We start from the raw sequence: 17,315 nt of genomic DNA, 5'->3' as shown, positions 1-17,315 counted from the left end.
AAATCCAGTGAATAGCTTAGTAACGCGATTGTCAGTCCTATGGTACCATAACATACAACTGGTTGGCTTGATCAAAGCTAATGAATGTCATTCGTGTTATGGATAACACACCAATAAGTTCGTTCACATTATTGAAATCGTCGTGTTTTATATAAACCATAGACTGAGTCACCCCAAAACAATTGAAAGCATAAAAGAGGGGAGCTATGCACTCACTTTGGATTGCAAAGAGTCCTCGAATCAAGTGAAATAACAAGGCTTCAAATGTGTCCTAATGTGTCGGATATTATGTTAGAGTAACGGTACATAATCGGGGGAATTGGATAGAATGAGGTTTTGTAAACCAAATGAGTTTTGGAACTCATATGAAATGGTTCACTAAACTTAACATTCTGATATGGAATGAATCATAAGTGCTTTTGACCCGTTATGACTCATTAAGGTAGTTTACGCTACTTTAATGTGTCATTTGCGTAAATGTATGGTCGGATGGTCAAACAAGTCCTATGATAAGTCTTATGTGCCAAAATATATTTAATATAGTTGCAACATCAATTTACATGTCAAAAAGTTGGTTACATATTGTGACATTTGTGCTCTGTAAACACTGAATGATGTAGAACAATATCAAATATCAATGAAACGATGTGTTTTGGTCTCAATATTTTTTTATTTGTGTTTAACAATTTTACGTTTTGATTCTAGTTCGATTTCAAGCTTTTAATCGATTCTAGAAAGTTATACGCAAACTGTTACGTAAACATAACCAGTTTAACGTGACAAACACTCCGGAACAGTGACATAAGCTTAACATACCTTAAATAACCTTTACATAACTTAGAAATAAGTTTTGAAGGGTTTGGTGTGTCAAAAACAAGTTTATTTGATCACAGGGACTATTTGCGACAAACTGCAAAAGTCTGCCGATTCGTATAGTAACGTACACTCCGGAATAATATCATAAGCTAAACATACCCTAAATACCCTTAACATAGCTTAGAAATAAGTTTTGAGGGGTTTGGTATGCGAAAATGCGCTTATTTGATCACAGGGACTAAAAGTGTCAAAAACTGCATAAGTTTGCATATACGTGCATATCTTGCATTCTGACCATATTCGGACATCCAAAAATTTTTGTAATCACTAGAATATTGTATTTTAGTGATAGTAATGCAAAAATACCATTCGTCGCATAATTTGGATCGTTTTCGCGTCCGTTCGAGTTTCGTCGTAATTAACCGAATAACGCGATCGTACGACCAAACAAACCGACTTCCGTGATATTTCCAAGCATATTTCAAGTACCCTATGCTTTAACATCCTTGTAGAGCCTTGAAATTGGGTTAACGGGGGTTATACGCTTCAAAAAACCATCAAAACATGCTGCAGGGACTGAAACTGCCAAAAATGAAAGTTTTGGCAAACCAGCTCCCCTCGCGCCACCCGAGAGACCTGGGGTTCTGGCACCACATGCGACAGAGAATATGTTTTAGAACTTTCTATTTCAGCAGCAGCCCTTGTATTTTCAGCTAGTTTTTCAAGCTTGTGGGCTTTTTGTGTGTTGAGCAAGGATAGAATCTGATCTTAGGACACTTGTTTTGATCTTGTTCTTCCTTGGAGAACACATAATCCACATGTCAAGATCCTAAAGCTCCTTGAACACTATAAATACCCATGATCATCTTCCTTCCAACTTGCTCATTTCCATTCTTCTTCACTCTAGCTCCGAATTGAGGCTACCACACTTGTTGGAGGCCTCATACTTGAGCATTCTAGTTCATTTTTACAAGCGTGGGACTCTTGTAGGGTTGAGCATTTTACAGTTCCGAACTGCTAGAAGTGGAGAACTGAACCAGAACCGCTAGATCCAAACCGTATTTTTATAAATAGGTTCCAGTTCTTAAATTTTTGTGAAAATGGTTCCCGGTTCGGTTCTATTTAAAACTGACGGTTCCGGTTCCGAACCGCTACAACCGTTTGAGATTTTAAATATTCAAAACCCTATTTAATTAATGGGCTTTTCAACTTCATACGACCATCCAAATTCTCTTTTCCTCATGTTTATATTGATTCTAGAATACGGTCAATCTTTCATCTTCCAATTCTTCTCCATCTCTCAACCCTAACCCTAATTGCTATCATACAGATTGGTCTCCATCAACACCTAGCAGTACAGGTACATTGTTCCACTATTCTACATGATATATATATTTTGGATGATTGCCATTTTTTTCCTTTCATACATGCAAATAAAACTGATGATGGCCAAGGTACGCTGAGAACATGGAAGTTTGATCCGATTAAGGTTAGAAAGTTATTAGTTAAAATGATTATTATAGATGAGCTTTCGTTCTCATAGTTGCTAACACTTAGACTTATGTAGATGTTTATGAGAAGATTGAGAGGATGAAGATCGAATGAAGTTTGAAGATGTTCGTTTTAATTGTTAACACCATTGGTTGAAATTGTTTTATTTAGAGTTCGTTTTATGTTTTAAAACTTTTTATTGTTTTTACTTTTATTTTGGATGGTTTGAACTTGAATGTTGCAACTCTTACTTATATGTTTTGAATGGTTGGATTGATTTTTATTGAATTGTTAATTTTAGGATTTAATTAACAACTGGTTCCGGCGAGAACCGTTTCCATAAGAACTGTTAATCCGGTTCTAAACCGAACCGGAAATGTTAGGATACGGTTCGGTTCCAGTTCTTATTTTTAACAATAAGCAGTTCTAGTTTGGTTCCGGTTCGGTTCGGTTCGGTGCTGTTCTGAACCGTTGCACAGCCCTAGATTCTTGTAAGTGTTCTTTCATGCTTGTTTAGTTATTTCAAGCAAGAAAGTCAAACAGTGTTTGACTTTCTGCTTTGACCATGATTTGGTCAAGACAAAGTTCGTTTGAACTTTGCAACGTGAGCGTAATCACGATGGTTATAGTCCCTTACGACTATACCTACTGATTACCACGTTGACTAGTCGAAGTGACGAGTCAAAGTTTCGGTCAAAATGCACGATTATGTGCATTTTGCGATGAAACTATTTTCGGGTATCAAAACACTTTGTTTTGATATCAAAACAGTTTTCTAACTTAGTTAAACATGTTTTAACTTGTTTAACTCGTCACTTTTAGTTTATTGCTTATATAGGGTCGTAAGTCAAGCGGTCTTGACAACCGCTTAGACTTTCGAACCCGACTCGTTTGGTTGATCATTGGGATTCGACCAAACATATTTTGTGACCATAGTTGTATAGGGAATAACCTTCCAAGGTTATACCTTATGGTCACTTACTTTAATTAGTTGTATGATAGGTAGTTTATATGCCTTAGGAAAATGACAAAAATGCCCTTTTCATGCAAAATTTGAATTTAAGCGTATGTAACTTAAATTTTTACACTTAAGCTGATTATGCAACAATATTAAACATGTAAAGGCATATAATACTTGTAATAGGACTAGTTAGACTATTCAAATGCGCTTTTGCGCAAATGACGTGTTAAAGTAGCGTAGACTACCTTAACGGGTCATAAGCACTTAGGATAGGTTCCAAATCAGAATGTAGGCTTTGTTAAACCATATCACATGAGTTCCAATACTCATTTGGTTTAGGAGACCTCATTCTACCCGATCTCCCGATTTAGGTGCCGATTTATTAACATAGTGATCCAATTACTAGGTGCCACTTGAATTCCTTGATTTACCCGAGCTTGTTAGTTCACTTAATAGAGGATACATTGCAATCTCAAGTGAGTACATAATTCCCCTATTTTACTCTTTTCAATTGTTTTGGGGTGATTCATATGTGCTAAACGATTTCGAGTTTTCAAAACAAATAACTATGGTTTATATTTAACACAACGATTTCAATAATGTGGATGAAACTTGTTGGTGCGTTAATACATAACACGAATGACATTCATTAGCTTTGGCTGAGCCTACCAGTAGCATGTTATGGTACCATATGATCTGACAAATCCCGTTATCGGACTATCACCATGGTTATGGGGTAATGTGGGTAACGATAGAACCTGATGAATTTTAACAAACCCTTTGGTGGTTTGTTAGTCGAGTTAAAGATACCCTTTTTTGGTATAGTCGAGTCAGAACACAGGTTTGAATGTATTCAACGAGAACGACCAAAAGTTAGTTTTCATAATTAAAACACGAAAGATTTGAACGATTGAATGATGGTTTATAACACGAACGAGTTGAACGATTTGAACGATTGGTTATGATAACACGAACGATTGAGAACAAGTACAATTGAACGATTGGTTTTTGGTATGTGATTAGATAACGGGACGGGTGTAATATGATAAAAGCATGGTAGATACGCCGCTGGTACTTCTTATATATAAGTGATTTTATCATATTACATTATACATTCTGTGGAGTTACTTAGTTCACTTGAACGATTGATTTCAAACGATGACACGCAACGTTGTTTACTAAATGATATAAACCATACGAGTTTTATTACAAGAACGATTTACAACTTGGTTTACAAAAGCAAATGTTTTGGGTCAAGATTCATGGCAACAAGGTTTTATAAACTATAACCAACTTGTTTTAGTTGGTTAATCATATTACAATACAAAACACTTTTCAATATATGGTTTTCAACTATCGACTCTTGTAGTCGTACGAGGTATTGCAATAAGTATACACGCCATGAATTTTGACGCACTCACAAAACCTATGTGCTCGCCGGCATTTTTATGCTGACTTTATTTTCACATATGTTTCAGGTGGTGTTGTTTGATGATGTTGATGATGACTAGGATGCATGCTCACATAGGATCGGACGAGGCTTTAGTGACTTAATAACAATGATAGACAATATGTTTGTGTTTTGCTTTTAAATTTCAAGACAATGTACATAACTTAATTCAATAAAACGGAACTTTAATCCATGTGTTGTGAAACAATGATTTTGTTACGACACTCCCCGACGTTTCTACCGCGGTTTTGTTGTTTTAACGCGGTCGGGGTGTGACACATATACTTAAAATGGATTTATGTGCAAAAAGGACATTTTGGTCATTTATAGGCATATAATAATCGACTTATCATAACACTAACCAAATGACGTGACCATAAGGTATAACCTCAGAAGGTTATTACCTGTACAACTGTGGTTACAAATATGTGTTTGGTCGGATCCTAAGATCGACCAAATGGGTCGGATTCGAAAGTCAAAGCGGTGGTCAAACCGCTCGACTTACAACCCTAAATAAGCGTTAAACTAAAAGTGACGAGTTAGACATGTCAAAACATGTCTAACTAAGCTATAAAACTGCTTTGATATTAAACTTAGTGTTTTGTTACCCAAAAATAGTACCGTCGTAAAATGCATAGAATATGCATTTTTGACCGAAACTTTGACTTGTCAATTCGACTAGTAAACGTGGTAATCCGTAGGTATAATCGCAAGGGATTATAACCTTCATGATTACGATCACATTGCAAAGTTCGATTGAACTTTAAGTTGACCAATTATGGTCAAAACTGAAAGTCAAACAGTAAGTCAAACTGTTTGACTTTTAGCTCAAAATAGCTAAAAGAATTGAAATAGACTAGGATGAGAACTTATTTGTTTTTGGAATAACTTAAGATCTCAGATGGGAGGCCTCCAAAGTATGGAAGCAAGCTCCAAGAATGTGGGAGATGAGAAGAGAATGAAGAATGAGCAAATTGTGAAGTGAATGGAATGGCTATTTATATTTGTTCTTGTGTTGTAGGATTATGACAAGTATATTGAGTGTTCTCCAAGGATTAACAAGATCATAACAAGTGTTGGAATTAGATTAAAAGGCTTGGAAAACACTCATCTTGGCCACCAAGTTTGCAAAACCATGGTTGAATACAAGAGCTGCTACTGAAAACAAACAATCTGTCCAGCAAGGGGGGTCGCGCCCCGCGACCAGGGAGGAGGTTTCCCATCACCCCCGTTAACCCAAATTTTAGGATTTGTAAGGATGTTAATGCATATGGAACTAGAATTATGCATGGAAATGTCGTGGATGTCGATTCGTTCGGTTGTACAGTCGCGTTTTTCGCTTAATTACAATGAACGCTTTTACGAACGCGAAAACGATCGAAATTGCGCAACGAATGATATTTTTGCATTCTTATCACTAAAATACAAGATTTTAATGATTAAAAAAAATTTTGGATGTGCGTACTTGTCACGTATTAAGAAATACGCGAATCGGCACACTTTCGCAGTTTGTCGCAAATAGTCCCTAAGACCGAATAAGCATCTTTTTGCGATATCGAACCCTTTAAAACTCACTTCTAAGTTATGTAAAGGGTATTTAGGGTATGTTTAGCTTATGTCATTGTTCCGGAGCATATGTTGCATTAAACTGATTAAGTTTTGCGTAACAGTTTACGTGTAACTTCAAGAAAAACTTTGAGGGGTTGAAATTGTACATGGACTAAAATGTGTGAATGTCACACGTAATTATACAAATCCCAGGAATGAAACACAAGATTTCATTGGATTCAAAATCGTTCGGAATTGTATGATGGTTGTAAAGGCACAAATGTTACAGTCTCCCCTACTTTAGGAAATTTCATCCAGAAATTTAATTTATAGGAAACTTGTGAAAACAGATGTGAGTGTATCGCTTTCAAATGATTCGCCATTGCCTGAGTAAAACTCTGGGCCATGTTTGGATTCCCAGCGAGCTTTGTTAATTGTACTCGTCTATTGTCTATAGAAATGAATTAAGATTCGAAATCTGAACTTCATTCCAATAGGTAGGTGTATGACATCTTTAATTGTAACGAGCCTCATGTCAAAGTGGCATTTTTGTTGTAGAAGAATTCTAAGAGGGTGTGAACTTCGGAATTTTGAACAACAGATAGAAGAATGTTTCCTATGAAGACTATTATAGGAAACTTGTGTGTGTTCTCGAAGTTGGAGTCGAAGAGTGTAAGATAAAGCAACATTGTTCAAGGTTCAGAAATTAGAGTAACTTAAATAACGCCACGTGTGCAATGTAATAAGAAACACTTATATATAGGAAGTACCAGTTGCGTATCCACCATGCCCTTATCACATTGTTCCTGTTTCGTTATTCTTATCACTATAGGTTCTTACACATGACAAAACTTGTTGTGGTTTCTATGCACTAAATTGTATAATTATGTATGCATCCATAATTACACAATTCCTTGCATAGTCCACACAGTTCATTTTGTGATGTGTAGGGGAAAAATCAAACAAATAAACATGTGATGAGTCGTCTAGATTACAAAAGGGTCTCTTTAATTAGATCAAAGAATGATCTCTTTAAATAAACCAAGAAAATAGTTTGACAGAGCTTCGCCTCTCATGTCAAAAGTTACAAATGAAGACCCCTGACCTCCTACTTATAGACCGAGTTCATCCATGCGAACCCGTAGGAGTGGATCTACCAGATAGTACGAACTGACCACATGTCCATCCGTGCGGATGAACTCCATCCGTACGAATGGACTATTTACATTAATTTCCATTCAGTTCGATGTGGAATACATACAATCACATACAATAAACTATAAACTAAGACTTGATACGTGACGTAAGTTACAGACATGCACTCACAAAACGAAGCATGTCGTGTTCCTATAGGATTTTAAGGTCAGTGGGAGCAGTACCAACCCTTACGAAGAATTGCAAGAAGTACAAGACGTGGGGGGAGACTTGTCGCTTACTATAACTCTGTTTACTCCTCTTGTACTTGATGCAACAATTGCACCTAATGTCACTACACAAACTCCAAATCCACCTCCACAATCAGAACCCATTACCACATAACGAAGACACACCAAACGCTCAAAACCATGACAACACTGAACCCGATAATCAACTTGGGAGGTCATCTAGGCCCAGAAGGCCTACTAATTGGGATGATTATGTTACCTACCTGACTGAAGCTGAAATGGATGTCGGAAAGCTAAATGATCCAGTCTTTTATAAGGAAGTCATTAACAGTGATCAGTCTTCTAAATAGAATAAAGAAATGAACGATGAGCTCGAATCCATGAAGAAAAATGGCGTGTGGGATTTGCTAGAATTACGCAACGGTGTCAAACCCGTAGGATGTAAATAAGTATTCAAAAGAAAACTAGACCCGAATGGGAATGTTGAACGCTATAAAGCGAGATTGGTTTCAAAGGGCTACACTTAGAAAGAGGGAACTGATTATCAAGATACCTATTCACCTACCTCTCGTAAAGATTCATTGAGGATCCTTATGGCCCTAGTAGCTCATTTTGATTAAAAGATGCATCAGATGGATATAAAAACCGTTTTCCTTAACAGAGACTTAGACAAATATGTGTACATGAAACAACCTAAAGGCTTTAAACCTAAAGGTCAAGAACATCTAGTTTGTAAGTTGAAGAAATCCATATACGGGTTTAAACAAGCATCACATTAATGGTATCTCAAGTTTGATGAAGTCATGAAGAAACAAGATTTTGCAAAGAATCAAGTGGATTAATGCATCTTGTAGCACCTGGGGAAAATCCGCAACAATCTTGATTCCTCGCTTCACCTCTCTGTGCTTACTTGTCAAATTTCGGGACGAAATTTCTTTCAAGTTGGGGATGATGTGACAATCCAAATTTTCAAGGTTTGTGCCTGTAGTTTTGTGATTCCAATTCCTCTCGTTATCATCTTTCTTGTGCTTGTTTTAATAAATCTGTTCAAACTGTGACCTTGATAAACGTGTTAGGGTATAACGTATTTGAGCAATTGTGTGTGTGTGCGTGTAATGGGTTAGTTGTGTTAGGATAATTTCATGTTTAGTGTTGATTGGGCTTATACGAATCATATCAAAAGAGAAAGTCATTGGGCCGCCATTATCTTAGACATAACATCGGCCCAATCCTTTTTTTTAGTAATCTCGGCCCAAATCCTTGTTTTGTTAGTAAACACAAGTGGCCCAACCTTCCATCCTTATATGTTCATGTATACGTAACTTGTATGCACACAAGATTTTAACAAACCCTACATCCCCTTTAGTACGTGCGACAGTGGACGAAACGCCCCCCCCCCCCCCTGAAGACATCATTCCAGTTTGTTGATTGTGGTTAGTAAAATCATGTTTACATTAATATTGCTTGATTGATTCTTGTTTATGTGTGCCTGATTCTTGTTTATAATAACCCCTATTTGATGATCATGTGTACGTGCGATCTGATGTAACGAGTTATGTATATATATGGATGTATGATGATTACCTGATGATATTGTACACTGATATTAAGACTTGATGATTATATGATGAGCATGGTGGGCCGAATAGCATGGTTAATGGATGATGGGGTTATATATATGGGGGTAATAATTAGGTTCGGGTGTTTGTATGAAATCATTTATATTGTGTTTTGATTTAGGGTGTTAATTAGATAGTTGTTAATCTTGATTGACTGCTAATGATTGTCGAAATCGATTTGGCATGTGATTCTAACTAATATTGGGTGTCATCAAATAATATGTGTGCATGAATCGAACAGGAATGGTGAGGCATGTTAATTAATATAATTATGATAGGGAGTTTGTTATAATGATTGAATATAGTGTAAAAAGTCTGATTGGTTATTGTTCTAGGATTGCATGACTTATTTGCTCCTTTGATTGCATGATCTATTTGTTGTTTGATCGCTGTATGTACATCGAACTAATGAATTGAGACTTTTGGTTTGTTAATGGGCCGGCCACAAGGGTTGGGTAAGGGGCCCAAGACTTCGATATATATATTGGACTCATTAATATGTAGTAATTATATATTGACTAAGGGTTGCTAGCCAGTCATGTATGTAATATGTCACACCCCCAAAATCCCACCCGCGGAGTACTACCGCTTGGAGGCGTGACTGACCAGGATCCAGCCACCAATCATACTGAACAAGCATATGAATAGTTATAAAAGTTTAACCAATACGATTGGTGTTTCAAACAAACAAAGTTTAAGTTGCAAGCGGAAGCATAAGTCTCAAAAGTAAAACATAAGTTCAGTTGGTTTCAAGTTTAACATAGTACGCAGCAATCTGTGTCCCACAACGACTCTCCTCCATGCAAGCTCCATCTGAGTACCTATGGTCCTGCAAAGCATGTAGTAACGAGTCAACAACTAGTTGAGTGAGTTCACAGTTGGGTGTTCGTTTTAGTTGTTTCGAAAACAGTTTCCTTTAACTGGCATCCTGCCGTGGGGGTTACCCCATAGTTTAAAAACGTGACTTGTTCATTCCCAGTTACTCTGGCATTCCAGCCGTGGGGGCTACCCCATGTTAGTTATCAGGCATTTCGGCCGTGGGGGCTACCCCATGCGTACACTAGACTCGTTACCATATCGACTGCTGACTGTAGTCATGTTTATGTGCCCTGAAACTGTCAATGTCTATCATCATTGACGTGCCCCAGATCCATTAGTTCACGCCCGTCCTCTGCGGCACGGTGTGAGGTTTGTCAGACCTAAATAGCGCTATCTAACTAATGACCCGCTCGCCATTGGCCCGGCGATTAAGTCGATATAAACAAGGAGGGACTTCGTGATAGAGTTTTGGTCTAGTACGAGTTATCCGTCCACAAGGACGAGGAATCACATTCCTGAACCATTGCTGTCCTACCCAAGGAGGACGAGGAATCCACGTTCCTTAACCCCGTTCCCATCCCAGGGAATCCCATGCTTTGTAAAGGGTGTGAACTCACCTTGGTTTGCTCGGCAGTTAATCACAGAAAGGTCAATCAAGTTGCAAGTGGTCAACTATGTCCTAACATAGATACCATTTATATCAGATTCAACCCAAGCAGTACACGTACAAGTAACAATCATGGCATACAAGTTCTAGCATGGCAGTTCATCAATATTCATGACATACTCAATTAACAGTAGCACGTATAGCCCATATGTTTAGCCCAATTACCTAAGCCCAAAACATGCATTAAACAGTAGCACAAGGAGTCCATAAGGCCGGCCCATTAACTTAGGCCCGTAACTAAGCAAGCCCAATAAGCGTGGTTTCGAGTCGCAACCGGACTCGCAAGCATGGTTGCGGGTCATGTTGTTTATGTTGATCATAGATGGTTGCGAGTCGCAACCTATGTCGCAACTATGGTTTCGGCTCGTCATGCTATGGTTCCGAGTCGCAATCTATGTCGTAACTATGGTCTCGGCTCATCATACTGTGGTTTCGAGTCGCAACAGGACTCGCAACCTGTGGTCTCGGCTTGTAAGGCTGTGGTCTCGAGTCGCAACCAGAGGTTTCGACTCCCCAGCAGTTGCTGATTCTGCACAGTTGTACTATCCAATAGAATTTCAATTTCATGCACCCTAATGTGTACTATCCACTTAAACATGTTTTGTTGTCTATCATTTAGCTAAAATGGATCAAACATAGCAGAATTCAAATATTCATATCACATTCATATGATGTTCATATTGTTCTTCATATATTCAAAACACATTCATCAAGTTCTTCACATATTCATAACACATTCAACCCTCATTCTACCAAAATTGTGAACCACAACTTACTAGCATGCATCCTATTATGACAAGCATTTGGTTTCCATTCATAAATCAATCCAACTTGCATGAACACCCAAACCCTTTGGATCCAAACCGAGTAAAACCGATAACACCATTCATATCCAAGCATATTACACATTTTAACATAACAATGCATTAACTTATTATCATCATCATCCGATTTTTAACACATAACAAGAACCACCTATGAACCGATTGCTTTGAACATCAAATCATCATGCATAACTCAACAAACAACATATTGTCAAATAGTTTTATCATACATCATCAACCCAAGCACAAACACAACATGAATCACTAATATTCAACAATAAACATCAAGAAACACTAACCGGTTGATGGGTTTCAAAGGTGTGTATGAATCTTCCAACCGAGTGTGTGTGTGAGCCGATCCAAGAGTCCAAATCCGAGAATGAGGGAGTGTTTGTGAGGGAAAGTAGGAGAGTGTGTGTAGAGGAGTATGGGTGTTGTCAAAAGAAATGGTGAGTGTGGCCATGAGTGTAGTATATATACTAGTTCTTCATGATTCACCCTAAAGGGCTTACAAGTCGGCTAAAGGGGTTTACGGCCCAAATGGCCCAACCGGTTACTGTTCACTCGAGACCACATGGTCTCGAGTCGGGTCCTTGTTGTTTCGGTTCATATACATACACGCATACATATAATTACAACACATAACGTAACATGAAATCACATAGAATGTTCGCATATATCATTACACCAATACGTCAACTAGTCATATAAGGTTACACGAAAGGTTCCAAATTTCTAGTTGTCACATAATAGGCCACAGATTATGATTATTGTTTGATATGGATATTTATTAGATGATTGATGAGTGAAAAACATGTTGTTTGATTTATTGATTGATAATTAATTTAAGTAATTGTGCATGGCAGTATGTAACCATCATAGCAAGTTAAAACTAGGCCGAACCACTTGTGTGGATAGTTATTGTTGGATTTTATTGTGCACAATTAGGCCATACATATAGCTAAGTCTGTTGGGCCGATGACTAGGGGGCTGCCGAATTGAAAGAGTTGTGATACAGAATTTTTGTTAACCAAAGTGAGTATAAAAGAGTTATGATATGTTATTGCTACGTGCATATTCATGTGTATGGAATGTGAGCTATTCATGTGTGTCAGTATAATATACAGATTTGTATTGTGAAAGTACATATAAATTGAATGTTTGCTATAGCCTGTATGATAATGTGTACCGTAAATTCCTATCACATGTGGAAAATACACAATGAATAAGGAAATTATATGTAAACGAAACTGACTATCACTGGAACCATATTAGGGTTTGGAGTGTCCAACGTTAAAACGAGTAATTAATCTAACCGAGCAAACCGAAGGTGAGTTCACTGCTCTTTTTCCAAGCATGCATCCCGGGGAGGGATATCAGGTAACGTTCCGGGGAGGAATGTCAGGTTAATGGGATGTTTGTTATTACTCATTTCTATAATATAAGACCCCTTACATCTACCGATAGTTGTCGGGGAGGCAACGAGGTTATTAGTTGATAGCTATTAGGTTTGGCACCCTCACACCGAACCGGGGAGGACGGGTGTGAACTAATTTCCTTAAAGCATGACCAATGTTTTGATAGAGACATTGGGATTGGGCAAATACATCTTGTAGCCACTGCGGTAATCAAGTTAATAACAACATCAAATCAAATTATTGAACTATTGAACTGTTGAACTGTTTTATACACATACCTGGTAACTGAACGCGTTAACAAAACTTTGAACTCACGAGCATCGTCTGACACACTTGTCTGCATGCTTGTAGGTCGTTAGATGTCTTGGATTGGAACTTGCTGTCTGGAGTAGCTGGAGTGGTCATGGGTCGACTGGAGGGATTCATGTGATTGAACTATTGATATCATACATTGGTTTTTGAAATAGTTTAACATTGGTTTACTATTTGCTTCCGTTGGACATGTTGGTTTTCATTTAAACTCGTTGATGGTATTTTACATTAATAATTAAGGATTTTATTTTGAAACTTGTACACGTTCGATGTAATTAGTGGCTCGTTTTTGGTACGTCACACGCCTAACAGGGACATTCCCTAGGTGGTATTTTGGGGGTGTGACACATCTATTTCAAGATGAGTGGGAATAACTTTACTATAGTTGTCCTTTACGTAGATGACATGTTGCATGAGTTGAAGCGGTTACTCTCGCATAACTTTCACATGAAGGATCTCGGAGATGCTTCTTACGCCATTGGCATCGAAATTCACCAAGACAGACACAAAGGGATCTTAGGGTTATCTCAAAGGGCCTACATAGATTGTGTCCTTACGCGCTACAACATGCAACAATACATACCGTCAATCACTCCAGTAGTTAAGGGAAATGTTTTCGGTTTATTCCAATGTCCAAAAAACAGAGGCTGAAAAGGAGCAAATGAGTCAGATATCTTATGCGTCAGTAGTCGGGAGCCTGATGTATGCTCAAGTTTGTACTCACCCAGATATCGCTTATATTGCTGGAATGCTAAGCCCATATCAAACTAATCCTGGCCTATATCACTGGAAAGCAACTAAGAAAGTACTTCGATATCTGCAAGGGATGAAAGACTATAAACTAACTTATAGAAGAAGTGATCAAAGACGACAAGAAATCCTCTTCGGGCTATACCTTTATGTTAGCCGGCGGACCCATTTCATGGAAGATTCATAAACAATAATTAACCACAACTTCCACAATGGTGGCATAATACATTATTGTTGTTTATAACGCAACCTATCATGGAATGTTGCTTAAGAATCTGATCACTGGACTCAAAGTAGTTAATTCCATTTCTAGACCATTGAAGCTTTATTGTGATAACTCAGTTGTTGTTAGTTTCTCGAATAATAACAGTTTGAGTGGAGCTAGTTTATATCTCGATACAAAATACTTGTTCGTACGTGTACGAGTCGAGGAAAATAATATTTGTATTGAGTATATAAGTACTAAAAATATGCAGGCGGATCCGATGACCAAAGGTCTCTCATCTAAAGTTTTCGAAAAACATGTTTCGAATATGGGATTTACTAAAGACCTTATTTAATTGCATATTGTACTTACCTATGTTTTAATTAATTAAATTTTCTCAGTTTTGATTTTGTATGTCTCTAAAATATGTTCTATCAACATAATGACATATATACAAATATAAATACAAATCAAACATTTAATGAGCTTACTTGTGTATTTTGACCATATTTTTTGGATTTTAAATTGAGGTCGTAGTATGACTAATGAGGGTTCTGAGTTGAATGATGGCTCAACGGTTGTATTTCTCTGCTACGGTTCTTGTTTTAAAGCTAAAATGAGTATTAACTTCCAATCAGACTTATCTAATACATATAATAAATGATTACTCGGCTAAGTGGGAGAATATAAGATTAAATATATAATTTTAAGTATTTAATCATGTAGCCATTATAATCATATATATTATATAGATTAAAATAATTATACCTTATTAATATTAGTTGGTAATTGTTGATGAACCGATTTACCCTTATTAATTAATAACTAGAGAGAGTTTTAGGTTAGACTCTCATAATAACATCACACAGATCTCGACATCCTCTCTCTCCATAATCACGAGTTCTTCACCTTACGAACTCGGAACTACCATCGATCATATACACTCTCAACGAGAACCAGCTCAAGCTGGCTGATATATCGTACTCCTTGGTTGCATCTGTCTTATTTGAAGGATTCGTTGGTCGCTCATAAAAAAACTAAAATAAACAAAACTGATACTAATCGAATGTTTACAAAAATAATTGAAAATACCTTTTTTCTTATTTTTTAACACAAACATTAACAGATTTTAATAATTCAAATTATAACCTAGATGTTGGTTCATAAAAATAATTACCGACATTTTAATCACTAACAAGAAATTGAGTAGATTTCAAGTGTAAGGGTTGAGATCCTGTACAAACAGTGCTAATTATAAGAACCGTAAGAACAGATCTGAACCATTGTTAATTTAAATCAAGGGTTGATATTGATTATAAATAAAACTCTTATAATTAAAAATTACTACTAACAAATTAGGGGTAATTTTGTAAAATTGCTAGTCATTTGACCATTTTCTATTAAATACAAATTCCACCAAGGTTTTTTAAACTAAAATAACTTTTATATACTTCATTATTTTTTTTAAAAATATATACCATAAAATCAAGTATTTTTTTATCTTTAATATGAGTACCATACTGCTATACCTTTTTGTATTTATAAAAGTGTTTTTTTAAAAAAAGTTAACAAAAGGTGTTTTATATTTGTGCTAATAAGGTGCTGATTATGTGTTAATTACAAAATAATACAAACAAACACCAAAAGTAGATATAATCAGCACATCTGGTGTGCTGATAATGGAGAACGATTGAAGATGTTGTGCTAATGTCGTTTATGTTGATAATGGAGAACGATTCGAGGACGATGTGCTGATAATGAAGAACGATTAATGATGTTGTGCTAATTATATAGTGTTGTGCTGATTATATTTTTTGTAATTATTTTTAATTAGTTATAAATAAATATGGTCAAAAAGTCTAAATTACCCCTAAACTAATTTTTTATTGATGGACACTTGTCAATTATGTATTGGTTCTTATGGTTCTTACAAACTTAAGTGTTTGTATTTGATCCCATTCCTCAAGTGTAAATCTATAAAAGTTATGAGTCGAATTGCTCTTGGAAACACAACCGAAAGTTAAGGAAGAACTGTTAGTATATCGGTAATGAGTCATTATTCAGATTATTAAAATCCAATTTGACTTATTACAAATAAATGATGTATAATTAATTGTTGTACATGTTTTTGCTGTTGCATTGCATGTAAATTGTGTTGCATTTTTATCCACGTTAAGTTGTTGGTGTTTTCAATTTCACAACGTTAGACGGTTGGAAAAAATCAAGTGAAAAAATAATGCTTTACTAATTTTGAATATAAACAATCATTTTATATAAGCTATATAAATGATTGCTTGTGCTTGTATTTGTATAATGTTTTGTTGATAAGTTGCATGTAAATTGCTTGTTTGCAAGACATACAATTCCAACTTGCATGTGTCCAAATGAAGTGGTTGAAACCTTTGCTTTTTATTTGTTTGAAAACGGATGGAATGTAATAAGTAGTCACATATCATCCATACCCGGAATATGAATGACCCATCAGTTAAATGGACCAATGTGTATGTCTATTCAAGTCCAAAGATACCCATATGTGATAGAACTAGAAGGTGTAAAAGAAATGGGTACAATTACAATATGCATTTATATATACAATTGAGTTTAAGCAAGAAACTATATAAATTAACTTTAATTTTAGTTTTTTTCTATCATGGAATGAGCAAAAGAGAAATTGATCGTGATTCATATAGTCAAAGAGACATAAAAGATCAAGATCTCATCTATTTTTTTTATATATGCATAAATCTAGATAGTTGAAGTAAGTTTACCTTGACTCACCATAAGGGGTGAGGGTGCTCCACTTTCCATCACTCACCACACCCATTCAGGTTCCGTCACGTCATCAAATTTGGTTCCATTACTAGTGATAGATTTTAATGGGGGTGCACATAACACCCAACAATTTCCCTCCTCAATGGTAACATTCTGCAACTTTTCAAGCGTGATGGCTACAACGCGTGATGGAATTAAGTGGCGGCGGTGTTCCACGCGTGGAACTTCAACCACCACGGAGAACAACGGAGCTCCCCGCCTGGCCTAACACCGTCATA

Source organism: Helianthus annuus, chromosome 1, assembly GCF_002127325.2.
Source record: "Helianthus annuus cultivar XRQ/B chromosome 1, HanXRQr2.0-SUNRISE, whole genome shotgun sequence".
NCBI lineage: Eukaryota > Viridiplantae > Streptophyta > Magnoliopsida > Asterales > Asteraceae > Helianthus > Helianthus annuus.
This window is presented reverse-complemented; position numbering follows the sequence as displayed.